This window comes from Crocuta crocuta, unplaced genomic scaffold (assembly GCF_008692635.1).
Source record: "Crocuta crocuta isolate KB4526 unplaced genomic scaffold, BGI_CrCroc_1.0 scaffold189, whole genome shotgun sequence".
NCBI lineage: Eukaryota > Metazoa > Chordata > Mammalia > Carnivora > Hyaenidae > Crocuta > Crocuta crocuta.
In genome coordinates, this window is record NW_027551564.1 from 668,823 (window position 1) to 696,805 (window position 27,983).

The 27,983-nt window shown below is 33.9% G+C and overlaps 1 pseudogene; it reads right to left on the bottom strand.

Annotated features, from left to right (window-relative positions):
• Positions 1 to 27,811, bottom strand: LOC144219964 (E3 ubiquitin-protein ligase RNF167 pseudogene; annotated as a pseudogene).
• Between the last annotated feature and the right edge of the window lie 172 nt (positions 27,812 to 27,983).

Consider the following 27,983-nt stretch of genomic DNA (forward strand, 5'->3'; position numbering starts at 1 on the left):
CTAGAGGTAGGAGGAGAAGTAAAATGTTAGACTTGGGTGATAGCTGAAAAGGAAGAGCAAGAAGGAGAGTATAGGCTCTTGCTGCAGACCAATGAAAGGCAAGGGGTAGGGTGATAGTAGCCAAAGGAGATGGAAAAAGTAGACCTCATGGGTAGGAATCTGTTTCACTTGGTCTTTGGTCAGTCGATTTAGCTAGGGCCACACACAGTGCTAGATACAACAAACTACCATCACTGTTCCCAAGGCCAAAACCAGCAGTCCCACAGTCCCTGTGAGAAGGATTAGGTAATAGCCCCAGGGGAAGCTATTTTCTGGAACCAGAAGCATCTTAAACCCCTTTTGGTAGACCAAGAGTGCACTCCTATCCTGTAGTTCCTCTCTCCGAGAATCACAAATGGAATTCACATCTGCTGTGGGATTGTATCTTTAGAAGTTCATTGGAATTGATATTGTGTACCACACGTGCACCATACCCAGCTTTCTGAGCATGTAGGACCTGGAAGTCAAAGTTGTAGTTGAATCTTCAAAACAGTGGAATAAAGACTAATTAGTTGCCTGAGGCTAGAGATATTGGGGCAATGGGGCTGCAAGCATTGTCTTGGTGAACCTCCACAGGAACTCCTGAAGTCATTCTTGGCTCAAGGTAGCCCCTAAGAGCTTTATCTTGATTCTTTACCATGGAAACTTTGTTGAATGTCAGGAGGTGAAAACCATAAAAGTGTGGAGGCCTTCTAAGACTATGGCCTCAGGAATTTTCTCTTTCACACCACTATGTATACTGCCTCTAATAATTTGTCAAGGTTATATTTAAGTGTCCTATCAGATCCAGTAGCTTCTGCTTTGAGTATGGTGACTTTGGCTGTGATTCTCCATGTCAGTTCCTCTCTATCTCTCTCTCTCCCTTGATTTTCAGGTAGTGATTTTCCCTCTGATTTCAGTTGCCTGATAACTCCATTAAAGTCTTTGATTTTCAGGGTATTCTCCTTATTATTCTTGTAAGGATAAGAGTGATAACTTACAAGGTCTTTACATGTCAGAATTGACACAGTAGTATCCGAAAGTCACCTTTCTCATTTCAGTTTGAGGCTCTAGTATGTGTTCACAAGTATAGATATATTATCAGTCTTCCTCACAATCATATAGAATACTCTGTTCCAGAATAAAATAGAGCAATGCATATAAAATAGTATGATCTTCTGAATCCATATTTTCTGTAGTGTTAAAGCAATCTTATAAAAAACAGAGATAATGAACTACTAGACATGCAGTGAAATAAAGTACACATAAAGAGAAATACAGTTACAACCTGAAGTCAGTTTGTGATACAAAAAAAATCCCTTAACATAGTAATGTGCTACAATAAAATAAAGGAAATATCATAGATATAATATCACATAAAAACACTGAAAAAAGACCAACCTCAAAAACAAAACTAGGTGCATTTATTCGATATATTTTGAAATATATATATATATGATAAAAAGTATAAGATGAATTTAGAATTTCTATCATTTTGTCAAATAAATTCTAAAGATAACAAAATCTGATGACAAATAATAAACTAGTTAAAATGAACAGTGCCAATGCTACATTTTCAATTTCAAGTAGTTTCATCTTTTTTATCTGATGGCTCATCATTGATTTAAAATTTAAAAAAAAAACAAATGAAAATGCAAGCAATAATCATATTTTTATTAAACTTAGTATATATTTATGTTATCTTTTTTATTTTTTTATGTTGCCAACATTATTTGGCAAGCTAACAACTAAGCACACACTGTTTTCCTTTACCTATACTCATAATTTAACACTTAATTGAAGAATGATCAGTTAATTTTAAAGCAATAAAAATATCTCTGAATTGTCACAGGATTAATATATACATTTGAATGTATATAGGAATACTAGGGGACAATAAGCTCAGAAGCTAACAGGATTTAATAAGCAGTATATAAAAAATAGAAAATGGTGGAAAATTAGATAAAATAAAGCATTCTTAAACCATCCAAAAAATGACATCTGCTACTCAGCTTTAGGTAATTGCTAGCATAATTGCTTTTAAAGAGATGCCAAAAAAATCTAGATTTTTGGTTTTAAATGCTAGATCAATATTTTAACACAATATGAACAAAATCAGTTGTATCTACCAGCTGAATTTGGATCCAAGCAAAAAGTCTTAGTAATTCATGGTAAATAATAAATTCTTAAGTTAAAAAAATATTATACATGTACATGAATGAATAAAATATATAACATTTTACAAGACATGTTTTGGGGTCAGAAATAATTTGCAAACCAAGAATATAAAAAAGCTATCATTCCCAAATATGGTCAACATTAAGGATTCACTTCTATCTCCTTTTCTTTGTGAGTATATCCTCCTAAGACCTATACTGAAAAGGAGCCATAGGAATACTTCCTGTGAAGTACTGTGAAACACAGCTGTGTGAAACACAGCTGGCAAATAGATATGTATATCATTTGTAGTCTGAGAGCATGAAAGTTACAAAGTAAATCACCAGTCTCTACCCCCTCCTATGCACATTTTAGAGGTAATGTTCAAGTAATAGAGGAGCAAGACTGAAATAGCATGGTGTATGGCCCTGGAGATTTGCCAAAATCTGCTGAACACTTTGGATAAGCAAGAAATTAACATATGTCTGTAAAGCCACTGATATTATAAGCTTATGCATTATTGCAGCATAAACTACCCCAGTCTGAAAACTTCAGCAACAAAGAAAACAAAAAACATATGATATTTGTAAGACAACTACTTAAATTCACCCACTCAACATTCTCAAACACACAAGTATTAAGAATGAAAGTGAAGATATTATTACTAAAGACTTTTCAGATATTGAAAAGATGAAAGAATTTTATGAAAACAAATTTGGATAACACGCAAGTCTGAAGGAAGAAATGAAGACATATTTTGAAAATTATTTTAAAAGTCTTAAGTCTAGAAGACGTCACTGGTGAAATATTTTTGAAATTGAAGGTGTCACTGATTTTTTTCAAAACTGATTGTCCATCACTCAAGAACTCTTCCAGATAATAGAATAATAGAAATAAGACAAATGTCTCTCTTTTTATTTTTTAATGTTTTATTTATTTTTTGAGAGAGAGAGAAAGAGAGAGTGCTAGCAGGGGAGGGGCAGAGAGAGACAGAATCCAAAGACAGGTTCCAAGCTCCGAGATAGCTATAAACACAGTCCTTGATGCCAGGCTCGAATCTACAAACCGCCAGATCATGACCAAAGCAGAAGTCAGAGGCTCAACCAACTGAGCCACCCTGGTGCTCCAAGACAAATGTCTCTTAATTCTTATCATAAACCATAATTAACTCAGTACAAACTCGAGAGCATTACAAGGAAAAAACATTTAAGACCAACATTTTTTCTGCATGTAGATGCAAAAATCCTTATGAGGAATTATTAAATCAAACCCACTGATACATTATAGAGGATAATGCATTATAACCCAGTAAACTTTAATCTAGAAAAGCAGAAAATATTAATATTTGACAATCACTCAAATCAAATATTTCAATTGATTAATGGAAAAGGTGAAAACTAGGTATGATCATAGATACATGCAGTATGATAAGATACAGAAAGAAATTACAACAGTAAACACATTAACTTTAGATATATTTATTTGAAAACACAACAGACTTTAAATAAAAGGGGAACTTGCTTAAGAAGATAAAGAATTTTATAAGAAAATGTATTCTATCCAGTAGTGAAACACTTAACTTACCATCCCTTTCTCAGGTCAAGAATAAGATTAGAATGTCACATTCCAGCACTCTTCTTTAACATTCCAATATAGGTAGAGTCTGTGCAATAGAGCATATATAAATAAATACAAAATATGAGATGGAAATAAATAAATAACTGGTTTATTTACATAGAACAGTATTGTGTGCCTTCAAGATCTAAAAGACTATACTTATAACACAGTATAAATTAATACGGGAATATAGCAGTCACTCCATAAAATATTAATACACAAAAATTAATTTTGTTTTTTATGCTGTGCAAAGACAAGTGAAAATTAAATATAATTACAACTTATACCAACAGGAAAACCATCAAATTTATTGTAATAAATCTAATTAAAAATAATGAAAGTCTTCTTCAACTGAAAATTATAAAATATCATTGAGAAGAATAAAACAAGAGCTAAATAAATGGAGCAATATTCTAGAATCATGAATTTGCAAGCTCATTACTCTAAAGTTGTCAGCTTTCCCAAATAACTCTCAGTATATCAGATTTTGTTTTTTATGTGCATTAAGAAATGAAAAACGGATTCTAAAATTCAGATGGAAATACGAAGTCTGGACTAAGAACAGATAAAGTAATCTTAAAGGGAAAACAGCCTAGCTAAAGAAGTAATAATATAAAATATTAAGACCTATTATAAGTTGAGATAATTAAGACAGAAAGGCAATGGTGCAAGAATAGAAAAACTGAATAGTGGAACAGAATAGAAAGCCCAGACTTGCACATAAAGGGCCACTTGTTTTATGACAAAGAGAACACTTCACACAGTGGGGAAAGGATAGTCTTCACTAAATGATGCTGTGTCACCTGGAAAAAGCATTTTATGACACTTACATAGTTAGACGAATGGTTAATATAATTGTAAATGTTAAAACAAAAACTTACTAAAACAAAAATCATAAGTGAACAAAGATTGAAGAAGATGTAGGCGCCTACGTGGGTAGAGTGAAGAGAGGGGATGAGTGCATTTGTGTGTGTGTATGTGTCACACTATGTTAAAATTATGAACTTCTAGTCATCAAGAAATAACATCAAGGAAATAGACAACAATCAGAATGGAACATGTATGTAAAACATATTCACATTTAGTAAAGTACCGGATGCAAAAATATTCACAAAATTCTTACAAAAGTTAGTTGAAAAAGGCAAAAAATATTAATAGAAATATAGTTTAAAACTTGACCAATTATATTACATAAGGGAATATAAATTGCCAATACAATACTCAACACCATTTGTCATCAAGGTTTTGCAAGTAAAAACAACAATATGATAACATCACACACCCACCAAAATGGCTAAAATGACAGATACAAAATGCCATGGTTTGAGGAACTGTTATTCTCATACATCACTGTTTTTAGAGACTTTAAATTAGTAAAATCACTTTAGAATTTTGTCAAGCAGAGTGCATGTTCTAAGACACAATGATTTTACTGCTTAGTGTATACTCAAAAAGACTGTATAAATATGTTTATCAAAAGCCTTGCACTGGAATGATAATGTCAGTATTACTCATAAAAGCCTCCAACTGAAAACTATCTAAATGTACAACAGATGGGTGTGGATGTCTATCATCACTATAAAATTCCAGCAAATGAAGTCAGAAACAAATGAGAATATGCTAGTCAATTCTTTTTATCTGAATACACAAATATAATTAATCTTTTTGAAGTCAGGATATTGTGAACTTTTAGGATAGAAGTACTAGAAGGAAGCAGTGTAAGGACAGTTTCTGGGGTGCTGAAAAGGTTTTGTTGCTTAATTTGGGTGTTTTGGGTGCTAGTTATATAGTGTTTGGAGGCGGCCCTCTCTGTGCCTCTTTTATTTGTAAAAAAAGAAATCTTGCAGAATATTTCAAGATTACAAGGCCTTGATCTCCCTTCACCCAAGACTATTTTTTAGGATTGTTTATGCAACTGGCACTTCTGAGAGGTCATATTATGCCTGTCTCCACACAAAGAATATTCTTCCTCAATACTTGCCAAAAACCAACAGGAGTGCTCATAGCACTATTATGATGCAGCACACTGCTCAGGCTATATCTGGCTTTCCAGGTAAATGTGAAACTATGCAGGTACTCAGGCTGTTACTTCTTCAGGTATAATGAAGTTATTTGTCTCTGACCCAGGCACCTTGGGTCTTTTGTCAGCATCCATGTGACCACAGCAGGCTGTCTTAACTTGTCAGTAGGGTAAAGTCAATCCCCCACAGTTTGGGTGAAGAGGATAGGATACTTAATAGAGACATGGATTTCTGGAAAAATTCAATTAAGGATTTGAAGAAATCATTGAGAACCAGTGAAAGATAATCTTGACTAAATGATATGATTATTTGACTAAGATATAGTTCTCCAATTTGTTGCCTGTGGTAAGGAGGAAAAATATCAGGTGATAGTCTCAAAAGCAGCTATCTTAGAGCATGAGCACTAACTGATCTACCAACCATACTGAAATAACTAGCAATGAGACCCTTTCAGAGTTGAAGGAAGACTCTACAACCTGCAACAAAATTTACAGAGATACACATTTACAGTGAGCATGAAGTAAGAGGAATTAACCACATCACCAGAACATTGACTAGTTCACCTGGAGCATGCAGATATAAGGCATGTCATGCTCAGTAAGAAGGAATGACAAGCAGGTAGTCTGCTTCTCTGGTCAGTCTCTCTTGTAGTTTCTTATGTCAACCTTAGATCTATGCTGCAATGATAGTAAAACCTCTGAAAGTTGTCAACATGAGCCCTGACTGCTATTAGGGAGCTTTGGCTGGTTCAGAAGATTTTACTGAGAGATCCAAACTACTAAGAAAACAAAAGATCGGGGGCTCCTGGGTGGCTCAGTCGGTTAAGCATCTGACTTCAGCTCAGGTCATGATCTCATGACTCGTGGGTTTGAGCCCTGCGTTGGGCTCTGTGCTGACAGCTAGCTCAGATCCTGGAGGCTGCTTCGGATTCTGTGTCTCCCTCTCTCTTTGACCCTCCCCTGCTCATGCTGTCTCTCTCTGTCTCTTTCTCTCTCTCAAAAATTAAAAAAAAATTAAAAATTTTAAAAAAAGAAAACAAAAGATTAAGCATTGACTAATATTAGCCTCTTACTGTCTCAATTTTTTCTAATGCTGATGACAATGATCTCTATGTGTGAATTTTTGTCTGTGTGTATAATATATATGTCTCCCAATCCTGGTGCCTCTATTTACCCCTGAACTCTTCTGTAAGGAAAACTATGTATGCACTCTAACTGTTTACAATGGGGAGAGTAAAAGTCATGCATCACCACCATGAAGCACTCAGGAACTCCAGGTAATAGATAGGGGATGTAAATTTTTATGACCCTGGTGGAATTAAGTGCTCAAATTACTGCCTTACCTGTTTTTTTTTTTTGGGGGGAGGGATGAAAGGATACCCATATTTAACAGATTTGGCTCAGAAGAAGCCCCTTAGTGATGAAGGAATGTTAAATTGTTGTTTTGACCTCTTTAGGCTAAGGGGATAAGAGAGTTGATGTGCTACATGCTTGCATTTTCTCATCCCATATATTCAAAGGAGATTCTCCCATTCTCTCAGGGATGGCTGCATGTAGAGATAGTGAGACATAAATCATGCTACAACCTTCCTTCCTCTGCTCTCCCAGGTAGCCGGGGAGAACTGATAATTACAGGAGGAAAAAGACAATACTTTAGAAAATTAATTGCATCCTAAATACTCAGTAAAGCCATTTTCCAAAACATGGGTGTCACTGTTCTGATGTAACCACTAGGTATACTGTTTTTGAACCAGCTGAATGCATGCCACAGGCAGGTCTGTGGATCTCTAGCCTGATATCCACATTTAGTAGTGATCACTGTACACTTAACAAATGACAGTGCAGAAAGGGCCCTACAAATCTTGATTGTCAAATGGAAATTGTGTTTTCAAAAGAGCAACTGACTTGGTCTTGGCAGCCTCTCAGATTTGCATTAAAAAGTGAAAGCTACCCCTTTGGGGGAATCCTTATCTTTCACTTCACTGCCTTAAACAAAACTGCTGGCTCAATGAGGCTTTCTACTCACAGAGATTTCCCTAAATACCGGGGCCTGGTTCACTGGTTGTTCATCTATATTAAAATATGATGGTGTGCATTGTACTGTTATGGAAAACCATCTGTGCAAAATCAGCACCCGCTATGTATAACCAAGGGTCAATACAGTCTCTTTTCTGAGTTGGCAGAACTTAGAAAATTGTTCATAGCCAGGCCATTACAACTCTTGGTGAACTTTGGGACATTGTTATTATCTCCTAGGCAGTTGCCTATAGCCTAATTGTTTGATCCGCCATGTGGGAGACAATAGAATGGCAGATTAAAGAAATTTATCTTTGAAGCTGTGAACTGTAAGGAAAGAAATTTCCCTGCCACTAATGAGAAATTCTGAGTCACAAATGTAGATGCCCATGGTAAGGATATGTTCTCTGATGGGACCATTTGGAATCAAACCTCCCCCAATCCCCATCAAATTGATGAAATTCCTATTGGGAAAATCTCAATAATCAAGATTACATTTTAATTCTAGGGCTACCATGTTTGCCACCAGGACTATACTTCTTGTATAGAAGCCTGGCACAAACTTTCCTGCTTCAAAGCCATAATAAGTTATGCATTATTGTGATCATAAGAGACCTTCACATCTTTAAGGAATCCCCATCAATATCTTTCAGACAACTCCAAAAATCTTTCCAATATGAGGAAAGTGACAACTGACTCATTATTTATGCACACTCTCTGGGAGTTTATTGCTATGATAGGGATCTTCCAATTAGAAAATAGAGTAAGAATTTTTTTCTCTGATGTTAGCTTACATTATCAATGACACCACCTTGGCCTTGGAAAGCATTCAGCTCAGCCTAAGTCATTGCCCAGAGTTGTTATGAATGATAGAATTGCCCTAGACTTCACCCTTGCAGGCCAAGGCAGAGTCAGTGCAATCAATAATAAATCCTGATACATCTGGTTTATTGCCTTGGGACAAATAGAAAGCCAAAACAAATATAAGGATAAAGCCTCCTAGTTTTCTAAGGTAGACTCAATGAGTTATTTGATATTTTCTTATTCTGGTTAGGCATGGATCCCAGAGGGCATGACTGAGGAAAATACTGTATGTTTTTGATATAGGCTGAATATTTGTGTCTTGCTCAAATCCATATGTGTTGAAATCCTATGTTAAATGTGATGGTATTGCAAAGTGGGCCTCATAAATGAGATTAATAACCTTATGAAAGAGGTCTTAGAGATTCCCCTGCCTCTTGCACCATGTGAGGACACAAAGAGAAGATTACAACCCAGAAGAGGGCCTTTGCCTGACCTTTCTGGCACCCTGCTTCTGGAATTCCAGCCTCCAGAACGGTGAGAAACAAATTCTATTGTTTATGAGCTACACAGTCTATGGTATTTTGTTATAGCATCCAAAATGGGTTAAGACACTTGCCCCATTTTAGTTATTAGAATTTCACTGATAGGAAGCCTAGTTAAATGAGACAGGTTGAAAAGATTTGATTTCAGCTTCAGTTGGTCACCTAAGATTGGTCAGATGTGAAAATGTTTAGAGGTCAAGACAGTGCATGGCACAGGGCAAATTGTCAGAAGCCCATCTATTAACTCACTGTGCTCATGTAGATCTCTCTGTATAGATATTTGGATTATAAGGCCCTAAAAGCTTTTTAACCTGGGCCATTTTTTAGGATTGTTTATAGAGCTCAGATTTTGGAAAGATATAATAATGTCTCTTTTTTCACAAATATCTGGCTTGCTTCCTGCTAGTCATAACATCAGTGGGTCTCTTATGTTCAGTGTCCCTTTCCCATGATGCTGTGGGCATATACCAACTCCAGTTGACTCTCCATATTGCCCTATGGGACTTAGGATTTAGGGATCCAGAACAGTAATGATGGTATGATGACATTGTTTTTGACCCAGGAGTCTTATATTTTCTGTCAGCATCCATGTAACTATGGCTGACTCACTTATTAGCTCTTAAATAGGGCTAATAATTCCTTTGCACCAGGTGTTTTCATAAATCATCAGTCTCTACTATTACGGATCAACATATTTCGATATATTCATATATAATAAATAATTTTAAAGATTTAAATCTGAATCAATTATATAGATAGATGACCTAGGATAAGATGAGAGAAAATTAAATATATGATCCAGATTATATTTATTTTAGCTCAGTTAAAAATTTTTTTAAAGATTTTCATCCTCCCAGAGAGAAGGAAAGCATTGGTAGTTATGAGATTTTATGACAGATTCTATCTCAGCAGTTCATTTTCTATCTGAATTAAATTTTACATATAGGGATAATATTTTTTCACAAAGTGAAATATTCTCACTGCTGCTTTATTAAATATGTTACTTTATCAGAAGGAAAAAATCTGATGAGAACAAAATAGCCTCAAATAGCATTACACAGATATTACTTGTAGATAAAAACAGCAAACATACATAAACAAACACACATATGCACAGACTTATTCACATCAGCTATTTTCACTTAAGAATTTGCAGGTATTTTCATTTCAACAGATACCCATTCTACTTCGTTCATTATAATAGCCAGCAGGCAGATTATTGTATACTTAATTAATAATGTGTTACCTACTAATGGACTTCTATATTAGCTCTGGGATTTACTAATACATAATGAACAAAAACATATTAAAAACTTTCAGACTTAGTACTTTAGGGAAAATATTTCCTTGATAATTGAATAAGAGGTTAAATTAAAAGTAGTAGGACTCCTAAATCTTGAGGGCTGAATATAATAATTTTTTAGTGCTCTAAAAACACGGTGAAGGTCTTTTCTTCAAAGAAGAGTAAAATTAATTTACCACTTTCAAAACACTTAATATACCTAAGTACTACCTTTTATAACAATGACAGTTTGTTATCTGTTTATATTAAAATATTTCCCTCATTTATGTATTTGATATATTGCCTTTTTTATTCTATTTCCTTTATATTATTTATTTTTTACTTTAAGGTATATCTTCTCAAGGTGTAAAGTAACAGTGAAAAAAATATTAAGATATCAATGAACAAACCAAAAGTGAAATTAAGAAAACAGTTCTATCAAAAAGAATAAAATATTTAGAAATAAATTTAAGAAAAAAACTATGCGAAACATACTCAGATAACTAAAAACACAACTGAAAAAAATTTAAAAAGCAAAATAGGTGGAAAGATATCCTTGTTCATAGATCTGAAGACTTAATGTTGTGAATATAGAAATACTCTCCAAATTAATCTATAGATTCAATGTGATCCTATCAGAATCCCAGACAGCTTCTGGAAAAAATTAGCAAGCTGATTAAGAAATTATTATTGAAACTCAAGGGACAAAAAACAGCCAAAATAATCTTAATATAGAAGAATGAAGATGGAGAATTCACTCTTATTGATTTTAAAACTTACCAAAAAGAAACTGTAAGCAAGACAATTTAGTGTTAGAGTGGAATAGAAAATAAATCAACAGAAGAGAATTGAGAGTCCAGAAATAAACATTTGTACGTAAGTCATTTGATTCTCAACAAGGGTGACAGGACATTTAATGAGGAAAGAATAGCCTTTTCACAAACGATACAGAGACAACTGGATATCTACATGCATAGGAGTGAAGTTGGACTCCTACCAAATTCCATACAAAAATTTACTAAAAAATAGGTCAAATATATAAATATAAGAGCAGAAACTATAAAATTCATATAATAACAAGTCTTTGAAACCTTCAATTTTGCAGGTTTTTTTTTTTAGATCTGACCCCGAAAATACAATCAACAAATGAAAAACTAGATAAATTGGAGTTGATCCAGAATAAAATGTCTGTGCTTCAAGAGACACTATTAAGAGACTTAAAAGAAAGCCCACAGGCTAGGAAAATATGTTTGCAAATCATATATATCTGATGGGAATTACAGCTAGATTCTCAAAGAACTCAAATATCAGTAATAAAAAGACAACACGAAACATGGGAAAGAATGGCTAAAATTCAAAACAATGCCAACACTCAATGCTAACAAGGATGTGGAGCAATAGGAACTATCATTCACTGTTGTGAGAATACACACTGGTACACCCACTTCGTAAGACCTGTTGGCAGTTTTTTAGAAGTTAAATATAGTCTTACCATACAACCTGAAATGCACTTCCAGGTATTCTCCAATGAGTTGAAAACATGTTTGCACAAAACTGTATGAACAATTGGGGCACCTGGGTGGTTCAGTCGGTTGAGCGTCCGACTTCGGCTCAGGTCATGATCTCACGGTTCGTGGGCTCTGTGCTGACAGCTAGCTCAGAGCCTGGAGCCTGCTTCAGATTCTGTATCTCCCTCTCTCTCTGACCCTTCCCTGCTCATACTGTATCTCTCTCTCTCTCTCTCTCTCTCAGAAATAAATAGAACATTTAAAAATTTTTAAAAATTATGTGAACATTCATAATTTCAAAAATTAGAGATAGCCAAAATGCCCTTCAATTGCTGAATGGATAAATAATCTATAGTGCATCCATAAATTGGCATAAAATGAATTATCAAACCATGAATAGAAATGGGGAAATATTGGGGCGCCTGGGTGTGTTAGTCGGTTAAGCGTCCGACTTTTGCTTAGGTCATGATCTCGCGGTTCGTGGGTTCAAGCCCCACGTCAGAGCCTGGAGCCTGTTTCAGTCTGTGACTCCCTCTCTCTCTGACCCTCCCCTGCACGCTGTCTCTCTGTATCTCTGTCTCGCTCTCTCTCTCTATCTCTCTGTCTCTCCTAGAAATAAATAAAACATTAAAAAAAAAAAAGAAATGGGGAAATATTAACCATGCATTGGTAAAGGAAAGAACTCATCTTAAAAGGCCACATACTGTATGATTCCAACTCTATGACAGTCTGGAAAAGGGAAAACTATAGACTGTAAATGGATGGTTGCCAGAGGTCTAGAGGGAGAGAGTAAGGGATGAAAAGGTGGAACACAGAACATTTTTTAGGGCAGAAAAACTATTTTGTAATGCTGGATACATAAAATAATGCTTTTACCGAAATGCATAAATTTGTGTGAAGTCTAAACTACTGACTTTTAGTTAATGACCATAAATTTTGTTTCCTTAATTGTAACAAATATACCACATTGATGAAAGGTATTCACAGGGAAAATTATCTGCAGGGTTAGAGGATATATATGTGAGCTTTCTGTACTTTTTGTTCCATTTTCCTGTAAACCTAAAACTGCTCTAAAAGTAGTCTATTCACTTTTTTAAGAGAGGAAAAGATATAAATAGACTTTTCTCAGAAGATGTACAAATAGTCAATAGGCATTATAGAGATGCTTGGCATCATTAGTCAGTGGAGAAATATAAATCAAAACTATAATGAGACTCCACTAGGTATCCATTAGGATGGAAGAATAAAAAAGTCAAATAATATCAAGTGTCACACAGGTGTGGAGAAGTCAATACACTCATCCACTGTGGTGGATATGTAAAATACTGCAGCCACTTTGTAAAACACTCTGGCAGTTTCTCCAACAATCAAACACCAAGAGGTGCCTGGGTGGTTCAGTCAGGTGAGCTCTGACTCTTGATTTTGGCTCAGGTCATAATCCCAGGGTTGTGGGCTTGAGTCCCTCATTGAGCTCTGAACTGAACATGGAGCCTGCTTGAGATTCTCTTTCTCTCCCTCTCCCCCTCTCTCCCACTTTCTCTCTCAAATAAAAATTTTTCAAAAAAATTTTTAAAAACTCACAGTTACCATATCCTAACAATTCCACTTCTAGATATAATTCCACTTCTAGATATAAACCCAAGGCTCATTTAACATAGCTGCATATAAAAACTTGTATATGGATGCTTGTAGCAATATTATTCATAATAGCCAAAAGGTGAAATCAACCCAAATGTCAATCAACTGCCAAACAATATCTGGTACACGATATAATGGAATATATATTTTCATGTGGCCATAAAAAAAGGAGTGAAGTATTGATACATAACACCATATGGATTAATCTTAAAAACATTATGTTACATGGAAGGTGCAGGTCATAAGACCATGTATGATGTGATTCCATTTACAGGAAAACCACAAAATGGAACTCTATAGAGACAAAAGCAGATTAGTGGTTGCCTAAGGGGTATTTGGAGGGAGATAACAAAAGTGGAAAGGTATCTTTTTGGGGTGATAAAAATGTTTTAAATTTGGTTGTGATGATGATTGCACATCTCTGTGAATATAATTTAAAAAACTGAATTGTACACTTGAGTGAATGAATTGTAAATGTCTCAATTGTAGCTCAGGAAAGCTATTCCAAAAAATATCTCCATACAAAATAACTAAAGATTATGTATGTTAACATAATTATTAATAACATAGGTTATAGAACATTATGATCTATGTTCATAAACCAACTCTGCCATGTAGTAACTCTAATCTTCCCATGCCTTAACTTTATTTGGAAAATCAAGGTAGCCAATGATTTTCTCACCGGATTTATTTGTGTGTTGGCAGGGGACGGGGTAGTGCACACATGTATAAAATAATCCATTCAAAACACAGAAGACAGTGTCTATACATAGTTGAGTTGCATATATTTGCTTTAATGATGATACTAATCATTCAACAGAGGACTTCTGAGTTTTAGAAGCTAAATAATTTTATGGGGTCTCTTTTGAGAAGGTAGAAAGTGATAGTAATAAATATCATGCAAATTTTTATATTATTGTAAAAGATAGCAATGTATATTGAGCAACAATTTGAAAAGCACTGGAGAAACTTGGAATGATTTTTTTTTTAATTGTCTCAGTGTCCTACCTTTGTTGTAAAGACGTCCAAGTAAGGAAGGTATTTCTCCTGTGTTCTCTAATTGTTATTGAAAATAATCTTAGTAATATAATGCCGGCTTGCACCAGTTTTAAATTCACCAGCCAGGAAAGCTTCACTTTTCATATATGTCTCCTTTAAATCTGTTCTCCTTTGTCAAGATATATATGTACTGATACAACCAATAAAACAATTTCAAAGAGTGTGAATGTTGATCATGAGAAACCCAGTAAAAGAGAATGAAAAAAATCCAAGTTGACCTGCTGTGTCTGGACCTAACAGGGTATCTCAGTAAGCACCTTAATTCACCATGCTGTCACCAGATAACAATGAAACCCCAACCCCTTATTATATTCTCTTCAGCCTTGGTATCTTTAAGTGCATTTTATTGCTTAGAAAAACTGTATATCATGTCTGATATTATTGTCTTTGAATTGTCAAATTATTTATGATTAAACCATGAAAACTATAGTCAATCATAAAGGTCAGGCACAAACCTCAAATGAAGGAAAATTAGAAATGAAGCATAGATTTAATTCTTCAATTACTCTTTTATGCCTCTCTATTGCATTACATGATGAATAAATGGCAAATCAATATTTGAAAATCTCTTCTTATAAACAATGGAGAGCTCATTTAAAATTATACCAGCTAACTCCTCCCACTCACAAAATACTCAGTTTTTTAAAATATATTTCAAAAAAACAAAACTACAATTTTTGTGGGTTTTTTTTTACAAGTACGTAGTGACTTAGAAATTATCTTGTCAATTACAAGTATGAAAGTTAAAACACATTAACTAATTTTAAAATATTTTTATATCTCAGTAAGCAATATTTTTGGATATTTTTTTATATCTCAGTAAGCTATGCAAATCTCTGAAACAGTGGTCATTAGTCTTTATTGGTGGATGATAAGAGAGAATTATAGAAACCTTGACAATCTGATTAAAATGTGGACTCATTCATTTGATAAAAGAAAGATCATATGCATGCACCCCCAACTGTGATATGAAGCAATATGTGTCTACTGCCTCTTCCTTTATTGCCTCATAGCTCCATGTGTCTCTCTAGCAAAGCTGCCTGCTGGGTGGTAAACAAGTATTGCAGAGAGTGAAAAGCATCTTCCTCAAGGAGTGGAGAGCTGTTCTTTGACAAAACTTTTTTTTTTTTTAATAGAAGCTTATCCCTCCACATTTTAATAATAAATAGCATTTACTCTGTTATTATTAGTAGTGTGCTAAACTATTACCATGTCATTCTCTATTTAAATGTCTTAATGTTTTAATTTTGTAGTGTGCATTAGTGCTGCTATGAGTTTGTGTTTTAAATAATCTGTAGATAAAAATCTGTGGTATGTTAAAAATATTTGCAACACACACACAGTCCATTGCTAAAGGTAATATTTTTAAGAGGTAGTGGTATATCAGGAAAACAGATATGCAAAAAATGTGAACCGGTTTGAGTCACTTACCATTTATTACCCACCTAAATTTAATAGGATCTTTTCTTCTAGATACTAAAGTCTTGTCTCTGGAAGCCATTTGCTTTTGTTGTTCTTATTTGAGAAGATAGTGACAGAGAGTGACCTCAGACATTAAATAAAGATTCCTGAATCCTTTTCTCTTGTCAACATTTCTGTACCCTCTTCTTAGAAAAAGCACAAGGTAAGCATATAGATAGAAGGGACTTTAATACTACTGAACTTTTATTTTGCTTCTTTCCCCTCTTTCTGTAGCCCAGTTTCAATGGACTATTCCAATGACAGAAAAACCTGAATAAGAATATTTATCCCAGGGCTTACACCATTGGAAGGGGCAACTTCTGGGTGGAATCAACCCCAGGCTCTTCTGATGCAACCAGCATGAACAAATTAAAAAAAAAAAAAAAAATCTCAAAGAGACAAAACTTCAAGTATGAATAAAAAAGAGAAGCTGTGCCTATATAATGGTCTAATCAATATCCTTAATATTTGGTAGTTTTATTTGTCCATATATTTGGAGATCAAATCAAAGGAAGTGAGTTATTGAGATCAACCTAGAATTCCCCTGGAGGTCAAATAAGTATACATTATCTCTTAAAAGCTATTAATAATTAGCTGGAGAGTATTAACTAGAATCATTATACCCTTCAGGAACAAAGAACTACAGAGTTTCAGAAACCTTTATACAGGCCTTTGTATTAATTTGGCAAGAATGATATCAACACACTGGCCAATGAAGGCTCGAATGATAGCTCTTCTCTGTTATAACCAGAAGCTTCTTAAATGGAACATGACAAGACATTAATTAATCTGATATCAAGAGTTCATATTTCAGTAGAGATAAGTGTTTTTTTTCTGATCTGAATTTTATACTGCTATATTGTCCAATAAAATTCAAGTGGAAGTTATATAATACCACAGCTTTGATCCAATGAAATTAAAATAAACCTTCACTATCAAATCAATTATTTTATACAGAAAAAAATAATATACCCAGAAAATAGTTTTCCAAGCAATCCCCTGTCTCTTCCTCAGCTCTTTTACTATCCAGCAACCACATCAAATACATGTTCTCATGCGTCCCCTTTGGATGGCTGAATCACAATTCCTCAACCCCATTGTCAAACAGTAAACTACTGAGACTGCATCTGACTGCTGGCCTGGATTCTAAAGGAAAATATACGCAGAGGATGGAAGCACAGACAATAAAAGTCATTACCTGTAAGGATGCTAGTAATGGTTGATGGTTCCTAAGCCACTATGTATTTCCCAGATTAGCTTAAATTGTGCAGAATCTTTTTCTTCATGCTAGTGGTAAGCCTAAGTGAGTGTTTTCTTTAAACTTTTCCTCTAAACTCACACTTTCACAACTCTAATAGATAAATACAAAGAAGGAAACTAGATAAAAGTTCTACGTAAGTCTTAGTTAGGGCAAAGCTATTTTTGTTGTTGCTGGTTTGTGGTGATGATTGTTGTCTTTCCCTCTGGCACACAATTTCATTGTAAGGAAGATCTGGCTATGAAGGAATCGTCAGCCCTCTGACCACATAGTAATAACTTAGCAAGGAGATGTTGAGGGAGAGAGAAAGAGAGAGATTAGAAACCATATGCCAAGAAAAGGAAAGTGCTTCCAACATCAGAACTACATAAATGCCCATTTGTTGACTGATTTACATCAGCCTTTCTCATCCACGGTTAAGAGATGAACAGTGACTTGCATGGAGCTTGCTTGCAGTTAACTGATCTTTCTCCAGCAGAGAACTGAGAGTGCCATTATCCAGTGAGCATTTGGCTGTCGCTGTCTGAGGACTCTGTAAAGGTTACTGAAAAATTATTTCTTTCACTTCAAAATTCTATTCATTAAGTTTTAAAAAATATTTCTTCATACCCACTGGGTAATGAGATGGACAGTGTATCCTTCCCCCATGACTGTTTAAAATTATGTTGCCCTAGAAACTTCTGAAATAAGCTTCAGTTAAACCAGAGCTGAAATTACTTCCAAATCTATAAATGCCCTTTAAAAGTACTATATATCTGTGATTATCAAGCTAATCTCTTTAATTGAAGAAATATATAGAACTACAAGACAATTTATCCACTCTGCCTTTATTCCTATAAGAAAATTAAAGTTTTGAAATCTATTTAAAATATATCTATCTTGAATTTTTTTTTCATTCTTCTTGTTTTAAGCAAGATAAGTAATTTTGGATTACATTATGGGGGCCCTCTTCAGCAGCTTGAAATATCTAATATAATTGATGTTGGAGTAGCTATCTAGGATTTTAACATTTAAAAACATGTTGCTTGACAGACTTTTTGCATTTATTTATATTTTTCTTGTAGAGAAATTCTGACTTTCAAAGTTTTTCTTTTAAAATGGACACTTCAGGGGCGCCTTAGTGGCTTAGTCGGTTAAGCGTCCAACTCCCGCTCAGGTCATGATCTCACAGTTCGTGGATTCAAGCCCCTCATTGGGCTCTTGGCTGAGAGCTAGCTCCGAACCTGGAGCCTGCTTCAGATTCTATATCTCCCTCTCTCTCTGACCCTCACCTGCTCACTCACTCTCTCTCTCTCTCTCTCCCACTCTCTCTCTCTCTTTCTCTCTCAGATATTAATTTAAAAAAAAATTAAAGAGTTATTAAAATGGACACTTCATGGGGTGCCTAGGTGGCTCAGTTGGTCAAGTGTCTGACTTAACCAGGTGATGATCTCACACTTCTGAGTTCGAGCCCCGTATCAGGCTCAGTGCTGACAGCTCAGAGCCTGAAGCCAGCTCTGGATTCTGTCTCTCTCCCTCTGCCCCTCCCCCACTTGCACTCTGTCATTCTCTCTAAAAAAATAAACATTTTTTTTTTTGAATGGACACTTCATGATGTCACCACAGAGGCAGTAATGCTAATGTAACAGAGCTAGATTCTTCTTCCACTTTTGGTACAAAGGGAGAACAGAATCATCCATACTCAAGATTTTTTTTTCCTAGAACATCACAAGATTACAAAACAAATAAACTAAGCACTAAAATTACTTGTATGCAGTACTTACTTAGATCCCTTATTTATTGTGTTTTTAATTTTAACAATATGACTTATTTTATGAAAACATTAAAATAAATAACTCCTCTAATTAAAACAAAAATGCAATTCCTATAGCCAATGTACAAAACATGCTCCTAGTTTACTTACAGCCATACTAATATTATAACTTTCCTTGCTTTTTGGAGGATTTAATCTACAAAGTGGTGACCTTATTGTTTTTCTAATGCTCACTTTCTATAGGTACACTGGTTCTATTAAGAAGCCATTTTAACACTGTTAATTTTAATTAAACCTATGTATATTTAGATTTATTTTTTTAAATTTACTTCAATCATCCTCTTATTAACACAGCTAAGAATCAGTGTTAATCAACTTTCTATAACATAACTGCATAGAACATACATACTATGTACTTAGAGTTCTTAGAGACTCAAAATCTCTAGCATACTTTATTTAAAAAGCACTTAAATCTCATTCTCTTTGTTTTGGGGGAAAAAAAAACACAGAAAATCACATGTAGTTTGCTCCCTAGTCTTGATTTTTTTTTTTCACCTTGCTCTACAATAAGTTGCTTCCTCTCTTTTTAGTGTTTTTCCCAGTATAGCTTGGCTAATCTCAAGACTCCTATACTTCATTGTTTCTTTTTTCCAGGTTTTCAAGTGCACTTAGAATCATCTTCATAAAATTGCTTTGGTATGCATCCCTTATATTTCTGTTGAACTACCTTATCTGTTTACTGTGCCTCTTAACTAGCTTATAATCCCTTTGTGAAAGAGAATTTATTCTTCTCCTCATTCCCCAATATGTCTCCATGATGGACATCAGAGTGATGGAGTTACTTGAGGGATTGCTTTTAATATTCCCTTAAAATTATGTATACCTCCACTTTAAGTTATGCTGCTATAAAATTATTCATTTCTCAGAGCTTTATTATGCAACTTTCATTTAGACAATACTGGTGAGATTGATCTGATCTCATCAAAATTTCAAATAAAAAAAAGAGTTGAAAACAATTATGGGTATTTCTCTGATAAGTGATAGAGTCTATGAAATTTTTAGGATAACTTATCACACAAATTCTAATTTTTAAGTATTAAGAAATAGTGAAATGATATCTATGATTTTCCTAAGTAAATCTATGTAAATTATAGACATGTATGTGTTTTTGACATAATAATAAATGCTGTTCACTAATATTTATTAATGGTACTTAAGGAATTCTTTTAATGTTTTGGAAATTTATTTCAATACTTAAATATGTCAGCTTTCCAGCTTATATTTTAAAAAGCAATCAAAGCAATTAAAGTATAAAGAAAACATTAAATATAGATATTTCAGATATGTGAATACTTACTTAAATTCAAATTTTTCATAAGGATAAATTATAATTACAAGTTTATAAGTATTATCCTTCTGTTAAACATCTCCCAAAACATACAAAACAAACACTACTAGGTATCCTCCAAAATATATTGCTGCCAATTTAATAATGTGGAGTTTTATTTTCATAGGAAATTCATGAAAGAGAGATTCCATTTTCAATTTTGGTGTGCTTTGTTCACAAAATGTCTTCCTGTGACAAAGACATCCATCATTATCAGGAATATATTTGGCTTAACTTTTCGCACACTCCTTAATAAACCTATATGGATGAGGAAGTACTAAGGAAGGCACACCTTTGCCTGCAATGCATTACTTGATAAATTGTCTTTAGAATGTCATTGATGTTTTCCACTACTACTTTTAAAATGCTGATTGTCTTCTGCCTAATGTGTGTTGAATTTTGTTTCAAATTAAAATGAGTTGTTTTTTAATCAGGCCCTTGAATCCGTCACAGTAAATTAATGCAGAACTGTTTTTCTTACTCATATTCTCATGCTCGTTCCTGTAATTAGATAGTAAATATGACCTATTCTCATACCGTACTTTCTTGTGTTTTTAATCAGACTATTAGCTGGTAATTTATAAACTCTTTTTTAGAGAATTTTTTATTTCTGATATTTGGATGCTAGACAGGGAATCAAATGATAGATTCAGAGTTAAGATGGAGAGTTTAATATAACAAGTAAAAAAAAACAGCTCACAAAGTAAAGTTAGGAGGAAATCTGTAAGAATAAACCCCTCTGAATTAAGGGTAAGACTTCATAGTAGCAAATATGTTCTCCTGTGATGGCAACAGTTGCTGTGTGCTTTAATCAAGGTGAAATTGGAAGGGGATTCAGAAATGTGGAAATGGTTGAGGATTTTTCCCTATTTTTAATCTTTTGGCTTTTGAAGAAAATGCCTCTTTTTTACCATCTGGCACTAAAGGCATTAACACAATAACAGGCATCCACATCTCTACCTTATTTTTGTGCTACATTAGGTAGCTAAAAGGCCTTGGCTACTTAAAGGTTGATCATGGAAAAAACAAACAAACAAACAAACAAACAAATGTATGCCTCTGTTTCACAAAACAGAAATAAAAAAAGTAAGTTGACAGATAAAGGTTAGCCCATATAACTCGAAAATAGTAATAAGGTTTTGGGAAAAAATGCTACAGGCACTACTTTAAAATCCACAGATGTAGAAAGTCTAAAGTTCATGTTTATTTATAGAGTGAAGGTTTTTTTGTTGCTGTGGGGTGCTTGAGTGGCTCAGTTGGTTAAGTGCTTGATGTCGGCTCAGGTCATGATCTCGCCGTTCATGGGTTCAGACAGCTCAGAGCCTGGAGCCTGCTTGAGATCTGTCTTCCACTCTCTCTACCCATCCCTGTTCACACTCTGTGTCTCTCTGTCTCTCAATAATGAATAAACATTAAAAAAATAAAAATGGATAGTTTTGTTGTTGTTATCAAACCTCTTGCTTGCAGGACATAAAAGGTGATTGTGGCTATCTTAAGCAGACATAGAATTTCTTAGAACACTCAAAATAAGTTATAGAACAGGCTAGTGAATTGGGCAGATGTCATGAAAACAAGGTGGGATAAAGAAACAGGAAGCAGAAACAACCCGACCAGTTTAACACCACCCTAACTTCAGGACATCATTAATACCCATTGGCAGAAATGAAAACCTAAGACTTTTCTTTGGCTTGACTTGCTCTGGAAAAACATTGCCTGGCTCTGTCTAGGTCACTTTTCTACCCTCTAGATAAGACAGTAAAATTATTTACAAATTCCCTTGGCCTCTGTGGTAGGAAGTATAAAGCATGCACTGTGAAATAGCACAGATCAATGATGGAGTGTTAGAGTAAAATGAAAATTATATATTTAGAAAATGTCTAGAAATTATTTTCTTACTATGATTATATTCAAGGATATTTACATCAAAATAAAGTTTTTGAAAATTTCTTTGACATTAATCACTCTTTTAAAATCAGTCCTGGAGACAGACTATGGAGGTGAGTGTCTTTTATCTCCAGTAAATGTACACTGGATCACAAAGTGGATTCCAGAAAGCATACCTTGAAGGACAAATGTAGTCAGCATTTATCACAGTGACTACAACACAATCTATCCTCATTTTTGTTCTCACTCCCAGGCCGGCAAATAGTCTCTTCTCTGTGTTTCTGAAAATTCATTCATCTCAGCTCATTTCCAGAAAGCAGAATTTTAATTTAAATTTACATTGTTTGAATGAATGAATGAATGAATGAATGAGTGAATGAATGAATGAACTAAAGAACAGATAAATAAAAAGACTCTAAGGAATACTGTGCTAGCAGATCTTAATTGTCTCTAGTGCTAGAGAATGTTAAGCTTGGCTTCCTGACCAAATTTTCAGACTCTTTCAATTTGGGGCTTAATCTACTGTGGTTCTCAAATAATTGTTTCTCAGACATCCGCCTGGATAAACACTTATTGAACGACATTGTCCAGAATCCATTTTATTTTGTTACTGCAAAAGAACTGTCTCATTTTGGAAAATTGAAATAATAAGACGACAGAATTGAATTCATGCAAATTTTAATTCAAGTCACTTCTTTGCTTATTTTCACTGTATTTTGTAAAGCAAAATCTCTGATTTAGAAACTAACATTGAAGAATAGATTAAAATAAGCTCCTTATGTTAGCCAGATACTGCTCTTAGTACTGTCATTTATCTTTCCTGTGACCAAGGTCAAATCACTTAACCTTGCAGTACCCGAAGGTTGATGTAATCTGTTTTCCCAACCAATCTCTTGAGCACATTGCTTAGTACTGGTAAAAGCTATTGAGATAGAAATGCAGTAACATTATTGCAAAGAACATTGAAGAAAAATCAGAAGCCTTACCTCCACATAGATGTTTATGTTTATGAGAGAAAAAATGAAAGGACTGACTAAATACAAGATGGGGTTTACAACTGCAGGGACATTTGTAAAATAAAATAGTAATAATGATCCCCATAATAAAATGTATACAACTCTTAAGATATAAAACATGAGTAAATAGAAAATGATAAATGGTCAAACATTACCAGTATATTCATCAGTGTTTTTGTAAAATGAAGTTTTGTTATATAATTACTACGTAAGTGTCAATCATTAGGTGGTTAACATATAAGAATTATAAAATATATCAAAATGTATTACTATATTGTTTTCCAAGTGATCTGAATAACTTTAAAATTCCATTTTATCTATTGACTTTATGTTGCAGCTATTTGGATTGTGTGTGGGGGAGGGGTGTGTGTGTGTGTGTGGTTGATCTAGAGATGACAAAAATTATCTTTAATTGTTTACAGTCTACTTAGAGTTAACATTGTACCATAATACATAAAATATATAAACCATGTTAACTCTTTGGGTCCATTAACCAAGCCCCCTCCTATATTTCATACTGTAGTTATCTTATGTAATATATCTACATACATGAAAAACCCGATAAGAAACTATTATACTTCTTATTTTAAATAATCTTTTTTATTTTAAAGAAATGAAAAAAAATATTGTCTTTTCTATTTATCCAGATAACTCTCATTTCTGATGAACTCCATGTCTTTCCACAGACCTAATACCTTCCTAGAAATCTGGTAACTACTCTCTGAACTTTGGTTTATCAAGAAATGTATTTATTTCACTTTATGCATGAAAACGTTTTTACTGGATACAGACTTCCGGGTTGACAGCTTTAAGGAGTTCAGTTCAATATTCTTTTGCCCCCATAGTTTCTGATGAAAATTCATTGGTGATATAAATTTGTGTTCCCCTCTATGTACTATGGTATGTTCTCCTTGCATTTTCAAGATTTTCTTTTTCTCTTTGTTTTCAATTAAAAAATGGTTTAATTTTTGTGCCAAGGAATGGTTGACATTTTTTTTATTCATACTGCTTTGGGTTTGCTGAACTTCTTGATTCTGAAAATTTATATGCTTCACCAAATTTTGGATGTTTTGGTCATCATTTCTTTGAATATTTTTCCTCTCCCTTTATTACTGCCCTCCTGTTGGGTACTTGAAATGCATGTATATCAATTCTATATATGCTTTCCCAAAGCTTAGTTTTCATTTCAATCATTCTTTTTTCTTTCTTCTTCAGCTTAGGTGATTTTAGTTCATTTATTTTCAATTTCACTGGATCTATTATGTTCACTGGATCACTATTCTGAATAAATTTAATTGAGTGTTTTTTATTCTAGGTGTATTCTTTAAGCTTTAGTATATTTTTTTTATCATTTACCTGTGGACCATTTCTATCTTTTCCATCAGTGGAAGTATGTTTCTCTTATGTTATTGACCACAGTAGCGGTATCTAGTCTTAAAATTCATATTTGCTGATTTGGTTATTTTGGAGTTATTCTCTGTTAATTATTTTTCTTTTGAGAAACTGTAATATTTTTCCTTCTTTTTGTTATATTGAATAATTTTTATTTTATCCTGCATATTGCAAATGTTGTACTGTGAAGCTGCAAGTTCAGCAATACTCTTTTGAAAATTATTGATTCCACTATTAAGCAATCAACCAGTTGAAATCAACTGTCAACCCGGTCTTTTGTATGGCAGCTCAACCTTTATTCAGCTTTTATATATTTAGTTAGATTGACGGAAGTATGTATGATTCAAATACTTTGGACATAACCCAAAGATTGAGGCAGAATTTGCACACAGATTTTAGGATTCACACTGACTTAGAGAATTTTCCACTAATGCTCAGTGCTCCAATGACTGTGATTGCTTTGAATTTTGATTTTTAGTTCTTCATCAGAAGAAGATAGATTTCTGTCTATCAGTGTCTATCATTGTTTCTCTCCCTACTCCCACCCATGTGTGTGTGTGTGCGTGTGTGTGTGTGTGTGTGTGTTTGCTTTCAGAACTTAAGCCAAACCTCATGTTGGCATCTTGGGCCTAACTTCAGGGTAAAATCTGAGAAAATAGAGATATTCAAACCTTGACAAATTTGTACCAAATGTTGTCACCAGAGTCTGCCTATTTTTGTTTACTTTTTAGTGCCTTCAGAACATCATTTATTTATATCTTGTCCAGAGTTTATTGTTCCATTCTAAGGTAGGGTTGAGTTTGGCAGAATATGGTTAGCCCATTTCACTTTTTCTATAAGTCTGTATTAATGTTCAGTGTTAAAACATAGTTTGAAACCATTGACAACATTTTGAATCATTTATTTTGAAACTTCGTAATTTTGATTGGCATAAATGCTGTTTAATGTATACTTTCTACTTTTTAAGTAAATGTTTGTAGGTACTTATTTGATGCCTAAATTTACTCTTTTGAACTATTAGCTTTCTTTACTATTGATTTCATGTCACTAACAATGTTCTTATTTAAAAGGTTTTTTTTTAAAGCTCTTTAATGATCTTATTATAATTATTAAATTGTAAGATATATTTATATACACACACAAATACTTTTATTAAATTTGATTTATTTTGAGGAGGAGAGGGGCAAAGAGACAGGAGATGAGAGAATCCCAAGCAGAATCCGAGCTCAACATGGAGCCAAATGTGGGCTCAATCCCACGACCATGAGATGAGATCATGACCCGAGCTGAAATTAAGAGTCAGACACAACCAACTAAACCGCCCAGGTACCCCAATACTTTTTACTTGGGAGTCACTTGTTTGACTTAATTTACCTATATAAAATGCTTTGTATTTTAAATATTATAGTCTTAAATATAGTTTATTACTTAAATCCAAAATATCCTCTTTTTAAAAATTATATTAAAAAATAAACTTCATTTTAAATTACTTTCAGATAACACTTGCAATTAGCTTTTTTCAGTTCCCAAAGCAAATTTCATCATAATAATGACTGAAAAATACTATAAGTATAAAAATAACTTGGAAGAATAGGCTTGAAAGAAACTGACTGCCCATTATTTCTGATTAGAATAATTTATATCTCCTCAGTTATTTTATTCTTACTTGGGTTTAAATCATTAAATTTTATAAGAAATATTTCTTACAAGAATTGTCTTCTAAAAGAAACCAAATACCATTTTTTCTTGTTTTGCAAAAAAGAATTGTGTTTTTATTTATATTATAGTGAAAGATATTTATTTTTAAATATTATTTTGAAAGTTATTATTGACATTTTGCAAGATGTTTAATATATTTTATGTTAATAGATTTTAATTTATTATTATAAAGTGTTTGATATCCACTTTATATGTGGTACAGCAAATAATCATGAAATATTTTCTTTCTAGTATATCTCTCTCAGTTAACTATTCTGGGTGATAGAAATAATTGCTCAGAAGGGATACATGATCTAATCCTAGCCAGGCAGATAGTTTTCAGGGAATATGAAACTCTGATCAGTTGCTTGTGATGGATCCTAAAGCAGAAAGGACATGAAGCGTCACCTATGGCATGGTTTTTGAAAAGCAGAATGACTTATTCTAAGCAGAAGTGAGCCAGAGAATGTATCTACACGGTTTTTATCATTATTGTTCTATCAATTGTTGATTTGGGGGAAATACTTCCATGAAAAGTTGGGTTTATGAAAAATCTAAAAGGGCAGCCCTGGGTGGCTCAGCCGGTTGAACAACAGACTCCGAATTTCAGCTCAGGTCATGATCCCAGGGTTGTGGGATTGAGTCATATGTTGGATTTTATGCTGAGTTTAGAGGCTGCGTATGATTCTCACTCTCTCTCCCTCTGCCCCTCTCCTCACTTGCCTCCTCACTCTCTCTAAAATAAAAAAATAATAATGATTTAAAAAATCCAATATAAATGACTTCTTATTCATATAATTTTACCTACTTCAATTTAATTAACGATGAAAATTACAAACAGATATTTGCACTGGAAATACCAGTAACATATAAGGGCTTACTTATATACAGAATAAGGATATTCATGTACGGTTTTTTTGGACAAATATAAAAAAATCAAGAACCAAAATCTGATTCTATCCCAAAGCTTAGCCACAAAAGATGTTGTATCCTACCGTGTTACTATCAATGGTGACATCCACCTCAAAAATTCAAAAGCATCATCCTTACTGAGCCCTCTGTGATGGAGACTAGTATCCTGTTGTGGCAAGTAGGATTGTAGCAATTTCGGCTAGACCTTTGCATAAAAGCAAATTGCAGACATTGTGGCTCTTGACAGAAAAGGTGAACATAAGGGAGTCACCTGCACTAGGCACCTATGAACAATCTAACAGCAGAAACATTCTGCCCTTTTACTCTGAAGCTCCAGGAGGAGCATGATCAACATCTGAATTGTTAACACTAGACTCTAAAAATGTCATCGCCACAGTATATTTCGTGGAAGTTGTATATAGTTTTTAAACATCGAAAAAGAGAGCAGTGCTTGCTCTTCCTCCAGCTGTGCTAGTGAGTGATTTCTTCATTCTAATTTTCATAACCACATTTGCAGACACTTAAATTTCACTGCTTAAAGCATTCTCTCAAGTATTTTTA